At 42.4% G+C, this 17,523-nt stretch overlaps 1 protein-coding gene across 3 annotated transcripts in view; it reads right to left on the bottom strand.

Moving 5' to 3' along the window:
- CIMAP3 (ciliary microtubule associated protein 3) overlaps positions 1–17,523 on the bottom strand; it is a 263,845-nt gene that overhangs the window by 151,143 nt on the left and 95,179 nt on the right. The window contains exon 1 of one of the 3 annotated variants that reach the window (XM_078644711.1): positions 14,756–14,775. The exons of the other annotated variants lie outside the window; for them this stretch is intronic. The gene's annotated coding sequence lies outside the window, so the exon portion shown is untranslated. Of the gene's footprint in view, positions 1–14,755; positions 14,776–17,523 lie in introns of those variants that run through there. 3 annotated transcript variants of the gene reach the window in all.

The raw sequence follows: 17,523 nt of genomic DNA, 5'->3' as shown, positions 1-17,523 counted from the left end.
TTGAATACCTCATACGCTCCAGCATACTGATTGGGGGTATAATAACCTCATTACAGCAGCCTCCCACCAATTACCACTATTCGATGTCAGCAGCTCATCAGGCAGGCCATCAGCTGTGGCCTCGCGACACGGAGCACCCCGCTGTGCGTGAACATCAGCGCAGTCTAGAGCAACGGTGCTCATAGGCTCACTCCATTCAGAGCTAGCCGGCTCCACCGGGTCCACTCCGGGATGCTGGGTGACCCGCAACAGTACTCCTCAAGCTTCAAAAAAGCCTCCGCTGTAATCGCCTGGAGACCTGCTATCAGTGCGCTGCCCCACAGGGACACAGGGCTGTCAGAGGCAGGCAGGAAATATTGGATGAAAGTCCCGCGCCCGGAGCTCTTCGCTTATGCAACCTCCATCTTGCCCCCACAGAGTCAAACTTAGGATGCTGATTTGACTTCCACCAGTCTTATGGGGTTGGGTGCAAGCAGTAAAATGGTTACTACATCAGTTTTAACTACCTTTTCTGCACGATCTCACTTTGCATATCAATATAAACAGATTTCCTATTTTCCCATATAGGATTTAACAATGTGGCCTATGCTCAGAATAATGTAACTACATACCTCAACAGACATATCTCTGCCAAACCAACAGCTCCACTACAGGGTTCATCAGATGTAATTTCTCTCACGCTATTATAGCGAAAACAATACAACAAACTGCAGCTAGTAACCTGATGCTACACTCCTTGGTCTCCAACTGATGACTGCTGCATTGACAAAAGGACATTAATTTACTTCTCCATTTAAATGTAAAAAGATTTGTCACCCCTGATAACTGAAATTGGACGTCTTATATACGTCTGATCTAAGAGCTGTATGATCAACTATTTGAGAGAGGATATAGGGACACTTCCAAATAGGTACTGCAGCTGCAACAGTTGTGGCTGGGCCATTGTGAAGATGTGTGCCTTTTTGTCCCTTATATGAGAATCCCCTTAGGATGCCTGACAACGCAATTTCTCTGTTACTTCATATTTTTCTTGTTTAGGCGCTCGTTACACCATTCTCCCATCTCCCCAATCGCATATCTGGAAAAATATGCTACTCTTGGTACTTTTTAGGTCGAGCATCTGCGATGACATGTTGTATCTCTCTGTGTGGCTTTAGCAAACCCACCCATTGCTATTAGCTGTTAGCTGCAGCATTCAGAAATGCTGGTTTCTTATTGGTGCATTTCTATTAAAGTCCCTTCTTTGTGTGTTTAGCTCTGTTGCCGACGATTTCACTCGGAGAGTATTTTCGTTGGCCATCACACAGTACAGCGTGTGATAGCCTCTCTTCCCATGTTGTTTACATCGAGTGGTCCCGTGCTGTTTCTTTTCTTTTTAGGCTTGTCTTTAGATTGCCTTGGCTCGTGTTTGGAATGTTGTTTGCTGCCTTTCAGAAGCAGACCCCTCTCACGCCCTGTTGCGCTGGTGCTACTCGCACCCAAAGCTTTTTGGTTTAATGCTAAACACAACAGCTGCCAAGGAAACGTTCTATTCCCTCGGTTCCTGTTTTGAGAATTTTGTTTTGGGCTTTCCCTAAAAAGAAATTTCAGATGATGGTGCTTTCAGTTTTGAGAAACACAAGGCATTCGTGCACAGATGTTTAAGATCATAAATACTACGTGCTTCTGTTCAGGTTTTTCAATATGTACGTCAGCTCACGCGACCACCTCCAGTTTCCAAGCAGAGTAGCGTCACAGACCAGACATGGTCATAGCAATATAAGAAAGACTGTACCAGGATGATTTATGGACTGAACATTGGCCAATTGTAAGATAAAACATGGCAGCAGAGGCAAGAGGTGTCCCATTCTTTTCTCATTAAACAGCAATGAGCCCAACTACCGCGCGCCATGATAGTCAAAGTTTTCAGGCATCTGAGCTGCAGCCATGCGTAAAAACCGTTGGGGGAGATGGGTGAACGAGCGTGGAGAATCACTGAGCACAGCCAGTGGTAAGGCATCACACGTGAGGCCGGGGCAAGACCCAGGCGCACCGGCATTGTAGGTTTGCGCAGCAGTAAGGATTAAACGAGATGTGAAGTGCTCAGGCGCGAAAGAAGACAGCTACTTTGGAGCGTGGTTTAGTGGTTAGTAAGTACAGTCTAAAGACAAGTCAATTCAAAAGATACTTTATTTCGGCCTCACAAGACCTTAAAAGCACACATAAAACATTTGAAAATTCAATACAATTTAGCAGTATACTTTTTTTTTATATACACATAAAAATATGAAGACAATAAAATGTTAAAAAGTATTAAATAACCTGATAACCTGATAGGCGCTAAGTATCTTGACCATAAAGTGCAAAATCATATGTATTAAAAAGAAAAACAGATTAGAATACAGAGTCCCAAATCGTAGTAAGTGCAAAGAGTGGGTGGTTTAGGCTTGATCTTTCTGTAGGACTGCACAACGAGCACACCACATTGAAAACAGGTAGCGGGAAACTGAATATACAATTGGCATGCCAGTATCATATTAGGATCTTGTAAGCCTGTAAGCAGTGGGTGGTTCCAAGGTTCCTACAAAGCTGTCGTAACCAACAAGCCCTTATTGCCTTGTAGGTGGGGCAGAAAAACAGCACGAGCAAGTCAGTCTCCGTACAGTTTTTATTTGACGGACAATCTTTCATAGAACTACCCCCCTACTTATAGATAACAGCACATAAAGGGAGTACACCATACCTGAACTGCATGTAGAGTGCTTTAGCAAGGGAAGGCTGTATGTCATCAATGCTAGAATCTAAGATGTATTGCAGTTTAACATCTAAAAAGGATGATGTGTGCCTGTCCAGGGGCCCCTCAGTAATAAATTGAGATGGTGATCCTTAAAAAATGTTATCAGGATTTTTCTTGGTGTTGCCAAAGAGCTTTCTTTCGGGCTATCCCATAGATCTTCCATTCCAATGGCTAAGAAGAAATTCTTGATATAAGTGAGCCAGGGTTTGCCACCTCCCTTAATTCCTCCTTATGCATGGATAATTCTGGGGTAGTCCAAAGGCGGCACCAGTAAAGTAAAGGTCTAAGTGCAACCTCCAGTGCCAGTGGGCTGACCCCCAGATCCATTTAGAGAGGAGTGAGAGGAGTGCTATTGGGAAGTCCCACCAGCTGTCTAAGAAATGAGTTTTCGATCCAGGCAAGTTGTTCGGGTGGCCTATGACCCCATTATTTCGCTCCATACAGGGTAGTCCCTCTGGCTTGCACCTTATAAATTTTCAACACCGGCCCCAGCATCTTGTGTACACACTTCCTCTGCTGTTTCACAAGGCCCCCTGTTGTTTGTGTCAACTTAAGACAAGCCTTCCTAATTTGATCACCCCACTCCATTTCCTCATTGAGGGATAATCCCAAATATTCACATACAGGGATTTTCTCTAAAAATTCCCCAGCTAGTTGTGGATTGGGTCATTCTGAATGACCTGCGTTGAACACCATATATTTTGTTTTCTGGGTGTTGATTTCCAGGCCCCTATTCTTACAAAATAGATGAAAAATAGCCAAAACCCTTTGAATACCCATCGGTGATCTTGACAGCAGGAGGGTATCATCTGCGAACATCAAGGCAGATACCTTGAGGCCCACTAGTTTTGGAGCGTCTATGTCCCCTCCTGCTGTCAATGCTCCCACTAGGCCGGTAATAAAAATACAAAAGAGGGTTGGGGCCAAAACATACCCCTGTCTCACACCTCTCTCTAAAGGTATGAAGTCAGTGAGGTCTCCATTCTTCCCAAATCGTAATTGTTCACATGTAATCTTTTCAAGATCTCGCATAAATATGGAGGCGCCCCTAGATCAGTTAAGATAGCCCATAGTTTTTCCCCTAGGGACTAGATCAAAGGCCAATTTTAAGTTGACAAAGATCATGTAGAGACTGCTACCCTCCAAAATCACTGTTTTCCAGTGCAATAATTGCAACCTGAAAACGTAATCAATTGTGGACATTTTTGTTCGAAAGCCAGCCTGAGAAGGGTTGAGAATGGAAAACTCATCCATCCAGATTTGCAACAGGTCCAGAAGCACTTGAGCAAAGATTTTTTGTGCAACATCGATAAGGCTAATGGGCCGCTAGTTCTCAGGATGAAGGGGTGAATCCTTCTTGAAGATAGGGATGATTTCCCCCCCCCCTAGCCATGTTGTGGGGATCTCCATTCCCTGTAGAATAGCGTTACAAATGCTCCATAAATATGGAGCCCAAACGCTGGGTTCAGTGCAATAAAGATCTCCATTGATCTTATCTAGCGCCGGGCCTTAGCAGGTATTACTCGGGCAATTGCAACTGTTACCTCTTTTAGAGAAATTGCCAGAGTTTCCGGGCTAGCTGGATGTGGGAGAAAGATGTGAATTTCAGCTTTCTCAGAAGTGCCCTCTACCCTGGAATAAAGTGACTGAAAGTGGGCCCTCCAGACTTCCGCACCCAAGTTAGGTTCGAATGCACGTTTATCCTCCTTTGTGTCTGTGCTGATTAATTTCCAAAAGGTCCTCATGTCCCTCCTATTTAGAGCATCTCTCAGGCTGTCCCACTTTTCTACTTCCCACTCCTTTTTGGCTTGCTTAATTGCGTGTTTGTGTAGTAACCTATTTTCCTTTATTGCCAACTTATCATTACATTTAATAGCTGTAAGCAGGTACAGTCTAAAGTAGAGGGTGGGACCTCCTAGGAGGTGGACTTGCTATCCAAAGATTCAGACCAGCATGGTACGTCATAACTTCACTTTTCGTTATTGATTTGCTGGCAGGGCGAACACTGTATGATTACGTTGACATTGATGTATTGCTCCCTGTCAGTTTGACTCTTGATTTTGCTTATTCTGATTTAATATGCACAAACTAAGATGGTTATGTTTTGAGAGATTCAAAGGCTCTTACTGTAGAGGATGCTCGTATTGTCACCGCAGGCTCCCCCTCGCCACCCAGGCCAGAGATTGATCGGGATTAATGAAACTTTTTGAAGGGGAGGTCTTTCAAAGCCTGCCTTTACCACTTTTCCAGATTGACTTTACCACGGTGTACCCCTGGGGCAAACCAAACGATTCAGTAATTTTAACCGCTGATTATTCCACTCAAGTATATATGTCAATAACATGTTTTTTATATGCTAAATAAAGGAGGCGCGCACAACGAGATGCGTGGCTCATTCAGACGGAGGGGGCGGGGCTTGTGCATGGCCGACTGAAGAGGAAGAACATCCACCACAGTGGCAAGCACAAAAGGCACTAGAGAACTCACAGGTAGACTGCAGTCCGACTCAGGACCCCACTGGCCTGGTGTTTCCGCTTTGTTTTGTACAGCCCAAGGAGCCCCATCGAGAAGTCCCCTTACAATTAACTTCTGTCTAGAGCCACAACCCCTGATGCGTGGCCGAAGCACCCCCCGCCCCATGGCACTACTGCAGCTGCTGGTCCAGGTACTGGTGTTGCTGCTGCACGGCGCCTGCAGGACCGACAGTTCGAGTAAGACGGAGTTGGGTTGGGGTGATATTACACGAGGCAGGGTGGATATGTATGCTTGGGGGGCAGCTCTTAACTTGAATGCAAAAACTGAAGCACTTCTATAGCACTGCTCTATGGAGTGGTCTTGGACTCCACAGCACCTGCAACATAGAAATGGTGGTTCAACGCGTTCTTTCCGTTGGACTTTATGGATACAGTGTGGGACACAGCTGTATCATTCATGTGAAGGCTACTTTACCGCTGTGCACAGGGATGAAAGGCAAGCAGGGATGCAAGAGTTAATGTCAGCGCTTGGGAGTATGTGTGGCAGACCAATGGAATGCAGTGTAGTGGGAAGGTGTGCATGTTTAGTATACATTTAGGACATGGCTGAGGGTATGCAGGATTAGCGACACGGCATATGATGCATGGGGCAGGGATGCAGAACACTTGAGTCTGTCCTGAGGGTGGGAAAATCGGCCATCAGTGGAGAGTAAGGAGGGCTGTGAGGGAATACCATGTCAGAGATACACTGCACAGTGGGCATACTGGGTGGTGGATGCTTGCGGTGATGTACTTTAGAAAGAGTGAATACTCTGGGTTGTGGGAAACTAGGAATGTTGGAGTGAGGGCTGAGAATTGGACACATGCCCTTGTAAACAGTAGACAATAGATATCGGCAATAAAGGCTTTTGGAAGCGAGTGTTTTATGCTTTCTCCAGTTTAATATTATAAACGAACACTATAACTTCTTCCACAACTGTTGGAGGTCTTGTGACGTCAGAAGAGAGTGCACGTTTCTCAAACCTGTGAGGCAAGACAACAGTGTAGGTCTGCAGACAGGTGTGGTGGGATCACATCTTCCGGACCCTGACGGAGTCGGATCATTCCGACACTGAAATTGCTTCATTCATCTCCCAACTGACAGAAGCAGCAAGGTTCAGGACATACTTCACATCCAGGCTGGATTAATCACTGCATTAAGGGTTTGTGGGAAAGCCACTGAGCCAGCGTTTTATTACCAAAGTTAAACTGTCTGCTCGGCACTCTCCACTGCGTTCGAAGCTTAAGAGTGCTGACAGTTCTGTTAAAGACAATCTCCAGTGATATTAATTGCATTTCTTTCTGTTTCTTTGAAAGAATGTCTGACTCACTCTTCAACATTTAAAACCACTCCACAGAAAGCATGAGCCTGAATCTGAATTATGGCTTACAACTTAAAAAATGCCAGTTTCCCTGCATTGATCCAAGATTAAAAACGTTTTTCTTGGGGCGTGGCTTGAGCGCCGTGAAGTAATGGCGGATCTGGAGTGAGCTCTGTAATACCGCGGAACTCTTTCTTCATTTGAAAGCCTCTTCTGCCGTCCTTGAAGCACTGAACGGCTTCCTTTGTCCTCCGAAGATGCCCTGCACATGAGGACGGATTTGCTGGAGTGCTTTGGGCATTCTCGTCACTTTTACAGCTGCCGGTGCTTTCCCTGTGACTGAGACGCGGGTGGCCGCCATTTTGCGCCGCTGAGCCCGCGTCTCGCATTTCTATCATCACCTCACTGCTGGTAAGCTATTTCTGCATTTATTTTGTGCGCTACCACCTTTTGCCCTTTGAAATACATATTGGTGGTTATACTTTGCAGCTCTCTTGTTTTTTTTTTACAGAATTCTGGAATTTTTCTTCTCCTCCTGTGGTATGGAATGCCACCATTTTGATTCTTATAACGTTACTCTCCTCAAATGACTTCCTCACTGCCTTGCTATTTATCTTATGCCAGCCCTTTTTCATTTTTACTTATCTAATGCAGCAATTAATACATCAATATTGTGGTTACACTGCTTTTTTCCCCTATTTCCTACAATTGTGGGCTGCGCTATTGAAATATTCTCCACCTGCTCATGTGTATTTGCTGTTGCTCTCACCATGGCCCTTATTAATAAATCTGCAACGTTCTCATATTGGATGTTACCCCATATATATGCCTGCAATGCTCTCTAATTTCTCTTTTTAATTTTGGTGCTCTTCATTTCCAATACCTTTCTGACAACACACATGAGCTATGTGACTGAGGATTGTTACTTAATGTGAGGCATCAGCAAACTTCTCTCTTTTTTTCCATTGGATTTGACCCTTTTGAGAACTCTGTACTGTCTTTTTGTATCCAGTATACTTGGATTGGTGGTCTATTTTACCCCTGCCTTACTTGTCTCAGTATAATTATATTCTTATACTGCTGGCTGCTTCTACTAGTGACTTTCATTTACTTTTGGTCTGGGGCTTGTAGTACTACTATGGCGAGTGACTCTCACTCCGCTCGTTCTTCTCTTACTGGAACTAAATCCAAAAGGCAGAAAAATGACCCGCCTTCTCCCATTCATTCTTCTCAAAACCCAGTTCTGGACTCAATACTGGATGAGGTCCGTGGTCTTCAACCCTTTATGGCATCGACCAATGAAAAACTTAATCAAATTGAGAAAAAATGGATTGTTATGGAAAATAAAGTGGCAGATCTTGAACAAAGAGTTAGTGACCTTCATGATGTCTCCATTAAGATTCCACTTTTGGAACAAGAAATTGATGAATTAAAAATTCATGCTGAGGACCTTGAAAATCGTAATCAGCGCAATAACCTGCGCTTGTACGGTCTGCCGGAAAATATTGACGGTCCTGATATGATATCCTTTGTTCAAAAATTTCTTCCAGAACTTTTGGACCTTCAAGCCTCCATGAATCCTCTTAATATACAAAGAGCACATCGTCTGGGTCGCCTCAATCCTACTGCTTCTAAACCACGGGGCATCATCATGCTCTTCCTTGAATTTACTGATCTGATGCGGGTTCTGAAGGCGGTGAAACTCAAACGTCGTCTCAATTGGTCAGGCCATAACCTCTTCATATCTCAAGATCTTTTTAATGCAACAAATGCACGTCGCAAAGAATTTTCCTCGCATTACGTCCTCAATTAAGACAGCTCAACATCCAGTATGGAATTCTCCATCCGTGTATCTGCAAGATTACCCACGATGGTCGCTCCCGCTCTTTTGACGATCCAGGAAAACTCAGACTTTATCTTCAGAGCTTATCACCACATGGAATGGACACTAACGTCTAATTCTACCTATGTTTTTGACCTATTGCCTCATATTTTTCTTTTTTCATGATTACTTTGTCACTACTTCTTTTCTATGTTATGTTATCCTTTCTATGAGGTCTTTCATTCTATACCTTCCTTTTACTACTTCTGAGATCCCTGCATCTTGGCGTCACCATGCTCGTCATTTCTCGACTTTTTCTCTCTTTACAGGTCGGGTTCTATTTCCTTGACCTGTTTGCACTTCTTCCTCTCCTCCTGTCACTTTGCTTATTCACCTCTTTCTTTATCCTTACTTTTGTTTCTCTTTTTCTTTTTCCTTCCTTTTCTGTTTTTCATTCTTTCTTTAATACTCTTTTGCATTCTCTATTACATGGTAGTGTTGATTTTTTTGTAGTATGTTTCTTATGTAATTTTTTGTTGTGGTGTGCTTTCCCTTACAGTTGTGCCCTTGAGATGTGTCACCTCCACTTGTGTTCTGCCCTCCCTTACCTCCATTATGTGTAATTTAGTCACGTGGAACGTACGTGGGCTTGGGTCTCCAATCAAACGACAAAAGGTACTATCTCATTTATCAAAACTTAATTCACAAATTTATTTTCTTCAAGAAACTCATTGTAATGATGTTGAATCTCTTAAACTAAAAATACAATGGGTGGGTAAAGTTGTTTTTTCTCCTGCTATCCACAAAAAAGGGGGTGTTGCTATATTGTTCCATAAAGCTTTAGCAGTACAAATGTTATCCTCACAATGTGATGCTGATGGACGTTGGGTAATGGCAAAGATTGTAGTACAAAATAAAACGTTAGTTCTTCTGAACATTTATTGTCCTGTCAAGCCTGACCCCAAATTTTGGAATGATATTAAAGTCCTCATCTCTTTAATTGACTGCCCCAATATTGTTGTTGCTGGCGATTTCAACCAGTGGTTAGACCCCTTCTCTGACAGGTTATACAATTGTAAATTTCAGCCTGATAGATCTCACAAAGCTTTTCAATCGGCCATTACCTCTCGTCCATTATATGATGTTTGGAAAACCTGTAATCCTGACATAACTGAATTTACCTTTTTTTCTAATGTACACCACACTCGTTCCAGAATTGATTATATTTTAACTAGTAAATCTTTGCTCCCCTCTATCCAAAAATCTGAAATTGGGTCCATTTTCATATCAGACCATGCCCCCGTTTATGCTGTTTTAGACCTTCAACATGTCTCCCCTCAATTTTGCCGATGGAAACTTAATAACTTTTTATTGAATGATACGGTTTTCCTTAAAGAAGCCACCTCTTTTATTAATTAATTCTTTCATCTTAATGACCCATCAGATACCTCTGTTCCTAACAATTGGGATGCTTTTAAAGCTGCTTTCCGAGCCTTTACCATTTCTTTTGTATCAATGAAAAAGAAATCTACCAGGAAAAAATATGAAGATCAATTGCGCCAATCAAAAGCTTAGAACATATGTATTTTACCTCTCGTTCCTCTACTGCCCTTCATGATTTAATTAAGGCTAAATCTGAACTTAACAAATTAGCAAAGACTGATGCTTGTCATGTTTTACTTAAGATTAAATCTAAATACCATGGTGGACAAAACAAAGCGGGAAAATGTTAGCTAACTATTTAAAGATCAAATCTGAACGTAAGACTATTGGCCCTATTCTTAATGAATCTACTAATACATCGGACAAAGATATTGCTGAAGTTTTCCATGACTATTATAAATCTCTTTATACCGATGACACATTTCCCACTGATTCGAACTTACACACCTTCTTCTCATGTCTCCCCACCCCTGTATCTTTACCAGATGAATTTACCGAGTTAGAAAAAGACATAACTTCTCAAGAGATAACCAATGCAATTAAAGCCCTAAAGAAATCAAAAGCCCCGGGTCACGATGGCCATCTGTTGAATTTTATGATGCTTTTAACTCCATTCTTGTCCCTAAACTTCTCCTACTTTTCAATTCATTTATTGCTGACGCAAAAGCCTCTGGTTCTTTTATGGATGCTTTAATTGTTATCATACCCAAACCTGACAAGGATCATTCCTATTGTAAAAATTGTCATCCCATATCATTAATTAATTATGATTGTAAACTTTTTGCCAAACTTCTCGCATCTAGACTTGACAATATTATTCCTCTCTTGATTAAGACTGATCAAGTCAGATTCGTGAAGGGCAGACTAGCATCTGACAATGCTCGGATGTTTGCTAATATTATTTCTTATGGCAAAAAATTCAAATCTCCCCTTGCTGCTATGTCTTTGGATGCCGAAAAGGCTATTCTATCTCCCTATTCTTCAGTCAATTAAAAGTGGTTCCCCGCTAGACCCTGCCCCATTAAAGGTCATAAAGCTAGTTGCACCCACCATCCTTGCCCCTATGGCTAATCTGATTAACATCTCCCTCTCACAGGGCACTGTACCCCCCGAGTTGGAAGAAGGCTGTAGTCAAAGCCTTACTTAAATAACCCAACCTTGACCCTCTGGAATTGAACAACTTTCGGCCCATTTCCCTCTTGCCGGGTATCAGTAAGGTGGCAGAAAAATTAATTAACCGTCAGCTATCTGACTACCTTGAATCAAGCGACCGGCTCAAACCCTCACAGACGAGCTTTCGCCCGGGCCAGGGTACAGAGACCGCAATGATAGCGGTTGTCGAAGAGGCCAGAAAAATCATAGACTCAGGGGGATCAGTGGCAGTGATCCTCCTGGATCTGAGTGCGGCCTTCGACACCGTGAATCATTCTACGCTGATCCGTCGGCTTAGTGACTTGGGTATCTCTGGACTCGCCCTGACCTGGCTGAGATCTTTTTTTCACAGCCGCTCTTTTCAGGTGGCAGAGGGCAATTTCATCTCCAAAACTACTTTAGTACACTGTGGCGTCCCTCAGGGCTCGTCCCTGAGCCCTACGCTTTTTAATGCATATATGCCCCCCTTGAAAAACTTGTCAATCCATGTGGAATCAAGCTCCTGACTTATGCTGACGACACCCAGCTTGTTGTATCTCTAAGCCATCAGGACCATCCTTCCAGCGATCTTTACTCCTGCCTTGGGGATATAACTAGCTGGTTGGACAGGTCTCATCTAAAGCTCAACAGCGATAAGACGGAGATTCTGGTCATAGGCAATCAGTCACATTTTCGCCCTGAGACTCTGTGGCCCCCGTGTATGGGTACGCCCCCGACCCCAAAGCCCGACATCAAAAGTCTAGGGATCTGGCTGGATCAAGGCCTCACGTTCAACACCCAAGCTAGAAAAACCGCCGGAGCTTGTTACGGCCTCCTTCACACCTCTCGTAAAATGTTGCCTTTGCCTCCCACTCACTCTAGGAAGCTCTTGATTCAGGGCCTTATATTGTCCAGATTGGACTACGGCAATGCCCCATACCTAGGTGCTCCAAAGAAAGTGATAGCCAAACTACAGGTTGTACAAAACACTGCTGCCCGGATTCTTACGGGCTCCAATAACCGCAGTTCTGCCAAACCAGCCCTCAGGTCACTTCACTGGCTTCCCATCCTGGAAAGAGTGCATTTTAAACCCCTTGCACAACTCACAAAATTTTGCACGGAAAGGCCCCCCCGATTCTAAAAGACCTGATTGTTCCCCATAAAACCAACAGATTGCTTTGATCTATGCACCTTCATCTGACCTCAATACCGAGGATCAAAAGGGCCTGTTCAGGAGGCCGTCTTTTTTTGTATAATGCCTCCAAACTGTGGAACTCGCTTCCACTAGACATTCGCGCTCAGCCCAATATCCTCTCCTTTCGCAGACTCTTAAAGACCTGGCTATTCCCTTAAACCCTTCCTCTGTTGTTCTCCTTTATTCTATCATTAGCGCTGGGACGCTCACGGGCAGGAATGCGCTTTAGAAATCTATAAACATAAACATTTGATCGTATCAATTGGCAATTTATGGTTCATACTCTTAAATGGTTTGGTTTTGGTCCTTCCTTCATAGCCTATATTAAGCTTTTGTATTCCTGTCCCCGAACCAGCATTTTTGTTAATAACCATTTCTCTCGTTCATTCTCTCTAACTAGAGGTACGAGACAAGGTTGGCCCCTTTCCCCTTTACTTTTTATCCTGTGTCTTGAACCTTTCCTAGAACGTATTCGGACCAATTCTAAAATTGCTGGCTTTCAACTTAATTCTGTTGAAACTAAATTATCTGCTTATGCAGACGACATACTCATTTACATGTCCAATCCCACTGACTCCCTTCCTCATTTTTTAAATGAGGTCCAATTGTATTCCAGTATCTCTGGATATAAACTCAATCTCTCCAAAACTGAAGTATTACCCCTTAACTCCTCATGGTGTCAATTTAAGTTTAATGATACTGATTTTGCCTGGTGTCCTTCCAAAATTAAATACCTTGGCATATGGTTTTCGTCCTCTCTTCGTGATACACTTAAGTTTACTATTGATGCATTGATAAATAAAATCCAATCATTCCTCCTCATTTGGTCACCCTTGTATCTCTCCTGGTGGGACAGGTTGGATACCATTAAAATGATGATTGTGCCTCACGTTTTATATACATTATCTATGCTTCCTGTTAAAATTCCTAAGACATATTTTTCTAAAAGAAACTCTATATGCACCAAATTTTTGTGGAATAATAAACACCCACAAATCGCCCTGCGCAAACTCATACATCCTAAGGAGGAGGGTGGTGTGCGTATTCCGTATTTTACCGTTTATCACTCTTCTTTTTCGATTAAACAATCTTTTTCCTTGGCGTATGATTTTGTGGACTGCCCCATTCCCAAATGGGTTCATTTTGAGCGCTCCCTCTTGAAAGACTTCTCTCTTCAACAGATAATTTTTATGTCAAACTGTACCTTTGAGTCTACCAACCCCATTTTAAAATACTCCCGAGCTTTGCTATATACTGCTTTTTCTAAGGACTTTCATCCTCTTCAATGCTTTTTGTCTTCCAGTGTAAGGTACAATAAATTTCTCAAATACAAAGGTAAATCATTTTACTACACATACTGGAAAGAAAAGGATATCATTTTTGTTCATCAATTATTGCATGACTTTACTATCATCCCCTTTTCTACCTTGCAAGATCACTATCAATTACCTGACTAATTTCTTAAGGAGTATGATATTATTATTAATGCCATATAATCACATCTAGCTACTCTTTCCCTCCCTCCTCAAGTACCGTCTATATCCTTGCACACCCTTATATTCTTTATTATCAACTCACAGACCTAAAGCCTCTACTGTATATAAATTATTAATGTCTACTGTTACTGAACGCCCTAAATCTCCAATTGAGAATGCATGGGAAACAGATTTATCTATTTCTTTATCTGTTATTACTTGGGACAAACTGTGGTCTAAATTATTTAACGCTTCTGCTGCTGCTCGTATAACACAATCTTTGTATTTTATTTATCAAAGAGGTCTTATTACTCCCATTAGCATTTGTAAATTTTCATCCACAGCATCCCCATTATGTTGGTCATGTTCCACTGAAACGGGCATGTTAATACATTTACTTTATGAATGCTCGAATGTTTTATCCTTTTGGAATTCTGTTTGAAATGTTTGCATGTTAGTATTTAACTTTAATAGTGTTCTAACTTTACAGAATGATTTCCTTGGCTCCTTATCTCCTGATATAGATGTTACAGTTTCTTCTCCTAGGTTATTGGATCTTTTTTTCGCATTAGCTTTTAAAGTTATCTTATCATCTTGGAAAGACAACTCGAAGATTGCTTTCCTCACTTGGTGGAACTTTATTTGTGATAAACATCGAATTGCTTCTGTTTCCTCTTCTTCTGTAGCCCATAAAATTAAATCAGATCTTCTTTGGCTTCCTTTTACTGCTTATATTTCTACACACCCTCCTGCTCGTTAACTCTCTATCTCTTCATTCCCACTATCATCCAATTCAATTTTTTGTCCTTTCCCCCCTGACTTTTTCTTTCGTTTTCTTTCTTCCTCCTTTTTCCTTTTTCTGCTCTTTCTTTCTCTCCCCTCCTTTTTAATCCTAATGTCAATATTTTTCTTATTTGCTATTTGCCTGTTTGTTTATTTTTCCTATGTCATATATGATATTCTTTGGCTTTGATATGTATTTGCAAAATTTCAATAAAAAATTGTTAAACAAAAAAAAAACGTTTTTCTTGTATTTATCTTTCTTATAGGGTGTGAAGATAAAAACAGCGTTGTGTACCTTATTAGCTCGCTCTGTGACCACTGCATTAAATAGCAACGGTAATTTTGCAGTTTGTTAGGTGCACATTTATCTTAATGGAAGGCCAAATATGAGAATGGGAATGTTTCTTCCCATCCGGAGCTGATCTTCGTTTTACCTTTTCACAAAAATAAAAACAGATAACTTTTTTTTTCTTAAATATTAATTGCATTTGTAAATCATACTGCATCACCCAGTGTGTAGTTATTGTATAGCTATTCAATCCCTGGTAGCAAAACATCATGATATTGTGCTGCATAGCTAAACATTTATAAGATCCCAAAGGTGAGACCAATTACATTGCAAATGCTTGTTTGACTTGCAACCGTTGTTACCAATATCTAACTATTACTGTGGTGTTGACCACTTTTGTGATACAGCATTTTTCTCAAACTTTCGGGCTCTGTACTACATTTCATACCTGAACGCTTAATTGTTGTCATGTTGCCTTGACCATGCATTAGAGAAAATCTGACCTCCACCTTTGTTTTTTTGTAATGCTTTCGGACGTGACTTTTATATCTTATCCTCTATACTTCTCGCAAAGTAATGGGACTATCATACAATGTTAGACCTGGCATCCTCGACATGCCCCCCCTCCCCGTCCCCCAACGTTTTGCCTTCAGACCTCTTGTTTTTGCTGACTTCATTTTTGCAGGCCTCAGGACTCTAACCTGCTAATCAGTGCTCAAGTGTGCCCCTTCCCTAAAACATGGTATCATTGGCTCATGCCCAATTTCCATATTTCATTTACTTATAAGTCCCTAGTAAAGTGCATTACATGTGCCCAGGGCCTGTAAATTAAATGCTACTAGTGGGTCTGCTGCACTGGTTGTGCCACCCACTTAAGTAGCCTTTTAAACATGTCTTAGGCCTGCCATTGCAGAGACTGCATGTGCAGTTTAAACTGCCATGTCGACTTGGCAAGATAAGCCCTTTGACAGACACAAAACTTCCTTCGTAATATATATGTCACCCCTAAGGTAGGCCTTGGACAGCCCCATGGGCAGGATGCAGTGTACTTAAAAAGTTGGACATGTGCTTTTACGTTTTACATGTCCTGATAGTGAAAAACTCTTAAGTTAACTTTTCACTACCGCAAGGCTTATCTCATTACATTTTATAAGTGTAATTTCCAAAATGGGAAGAGGACCCCTTCAAGTGTGGTGTTTCTGGAATCACAATTTAAAATTACCCCAAGCTACCAGAGGGTGAGCACAGGTTAATTTAGGACTTACTTGTGCCTTGCCCTGACTAGGTTTGTGGTTGATGCTTGATCAGGGTTCTCACCCCAGTCAACCAGTCTGTCTTCAGTATAACTTAATAGCTGGTGTTGAGATAGAAATGTCCCTCGTATGGTGATGAATGTGTACCCCTACCCTGCCCCGAGAAGCCTTAGTGCAATGTCTGGATCACTGATGCTGCTTTTTGTTGTCATGGGCGGAAACAGATCAAGTGTGTGTGCCAAGACATATGCCTGTCTCACAAACTGTAAAAAGAACAATTGATGGACAGAATGCAGAACAATGTCACACATTCACCCCAGTACAGAGATCTGGGGCTAAATCCATAGTTATTTTTGCTCACCATGCCATTCCACTTTGGACCCAGCAATATGCAAATCAGTCTTGACCATGAGCCCAATGGGAATGGATGTATGATGTTAACGCATACTTTTACAACGCATACCTTTACAACGCATTTTTTTACAACGCAACATCCATTACAACGCATTCCATTACAACGATCTTTTAGAAACTACCTTTACAACGCATTCCATTACAACGCATACTACCTTTACAACGCATACCATTACAACGCATAACATTACATTGCATACATGGTAAGTATTGGATAATGTAGGGGTAAAAATTACTATTCTAACTCCAGGGGGGTGCAACAGTAGGGTAAGTGTTGGATAGTGTAGGGGTATAAATTACTATTCTAACTCCAGGGGGCGGGGGGGGACAGTAGGGTAAGTGTTGGATAGTGTAGGGGTAAAAATGACTATTCTAACTCCAGGGGGTGCAACAGTAGGGTAAGTGTTGGAAAGTGTAAGGGTACTATGCGTTGTAATGTTATGCGTTGTAATGGTATGCGTTGTAATGACATGCGTTGTAGTGTCATGCGTTGTAATTGTAGCGTTGTAATTGCATGCGATGTAATGGATGTGGCGTTGTAAAAGTTTCGTTGTAATGGTAGTGCGTTGTAAAAGTTGTGTTGTAAATGTTGTTTCCCATGGGAATAGTCCAGCCCAAACTGCCAGGCCAGGTCCTCCCTGGACTGGAAACAAGCATCCTAGGACCGGTTTCGGGCTTTCAGCCCTCATCAGCCAGGATAGCTTCACTCCAGTGGCATGGAGAGCACGAGACCAATGTCTGGGAATACCGGTCCCACTAAGGGGGACAAATGCAAAAAGAACAATTGATGGACAGAAGGCAGAACAATGTCATACATTCACCCCAGTGCAGAGATCTGAGCCTAAATCCAATGTTTTTTTGCTCACCATGCAATTCCACTTTGGACCCAGCCAGGGCCGAACTGAGAACCAAAACCGGCCCTGGCAAAGTGCTGGGCTGGCCCCCGAGGGGGGTTGAGGGTGCGGCCGAACTTTTTGCCAGGGCCGGTATCGGCCGGTTTTGTTACAGGGCCGATATTGCAGCTATGCTGCAAAACGGCCTTCTATCAAAAACGGACCCATGGGGCCCAAAACCGGACCCCACCCTGGCAGCCCACTGGGGAAATGC

The sequence above is a fragment of the Lissotriton helveticus genome, chromosome 5_1 (assembly GCF_964261635.1).
Source record: "Lissotriton helveticus chromosome 5_1, aLisHel1.1, whole genome shotgun sequence".
In the NCBI taxonomy this organism is placed as follows: Eukaryota; Metazoa; Chordata; class Amphibia; order Caudata; family Salamandridae; genus Lissotriton; species Lissotriton helveticus.
Note: the sequence above shows the minus strand (reverse complement) of the source record. Positions and strands in the feature narration are given on the sequence as shown.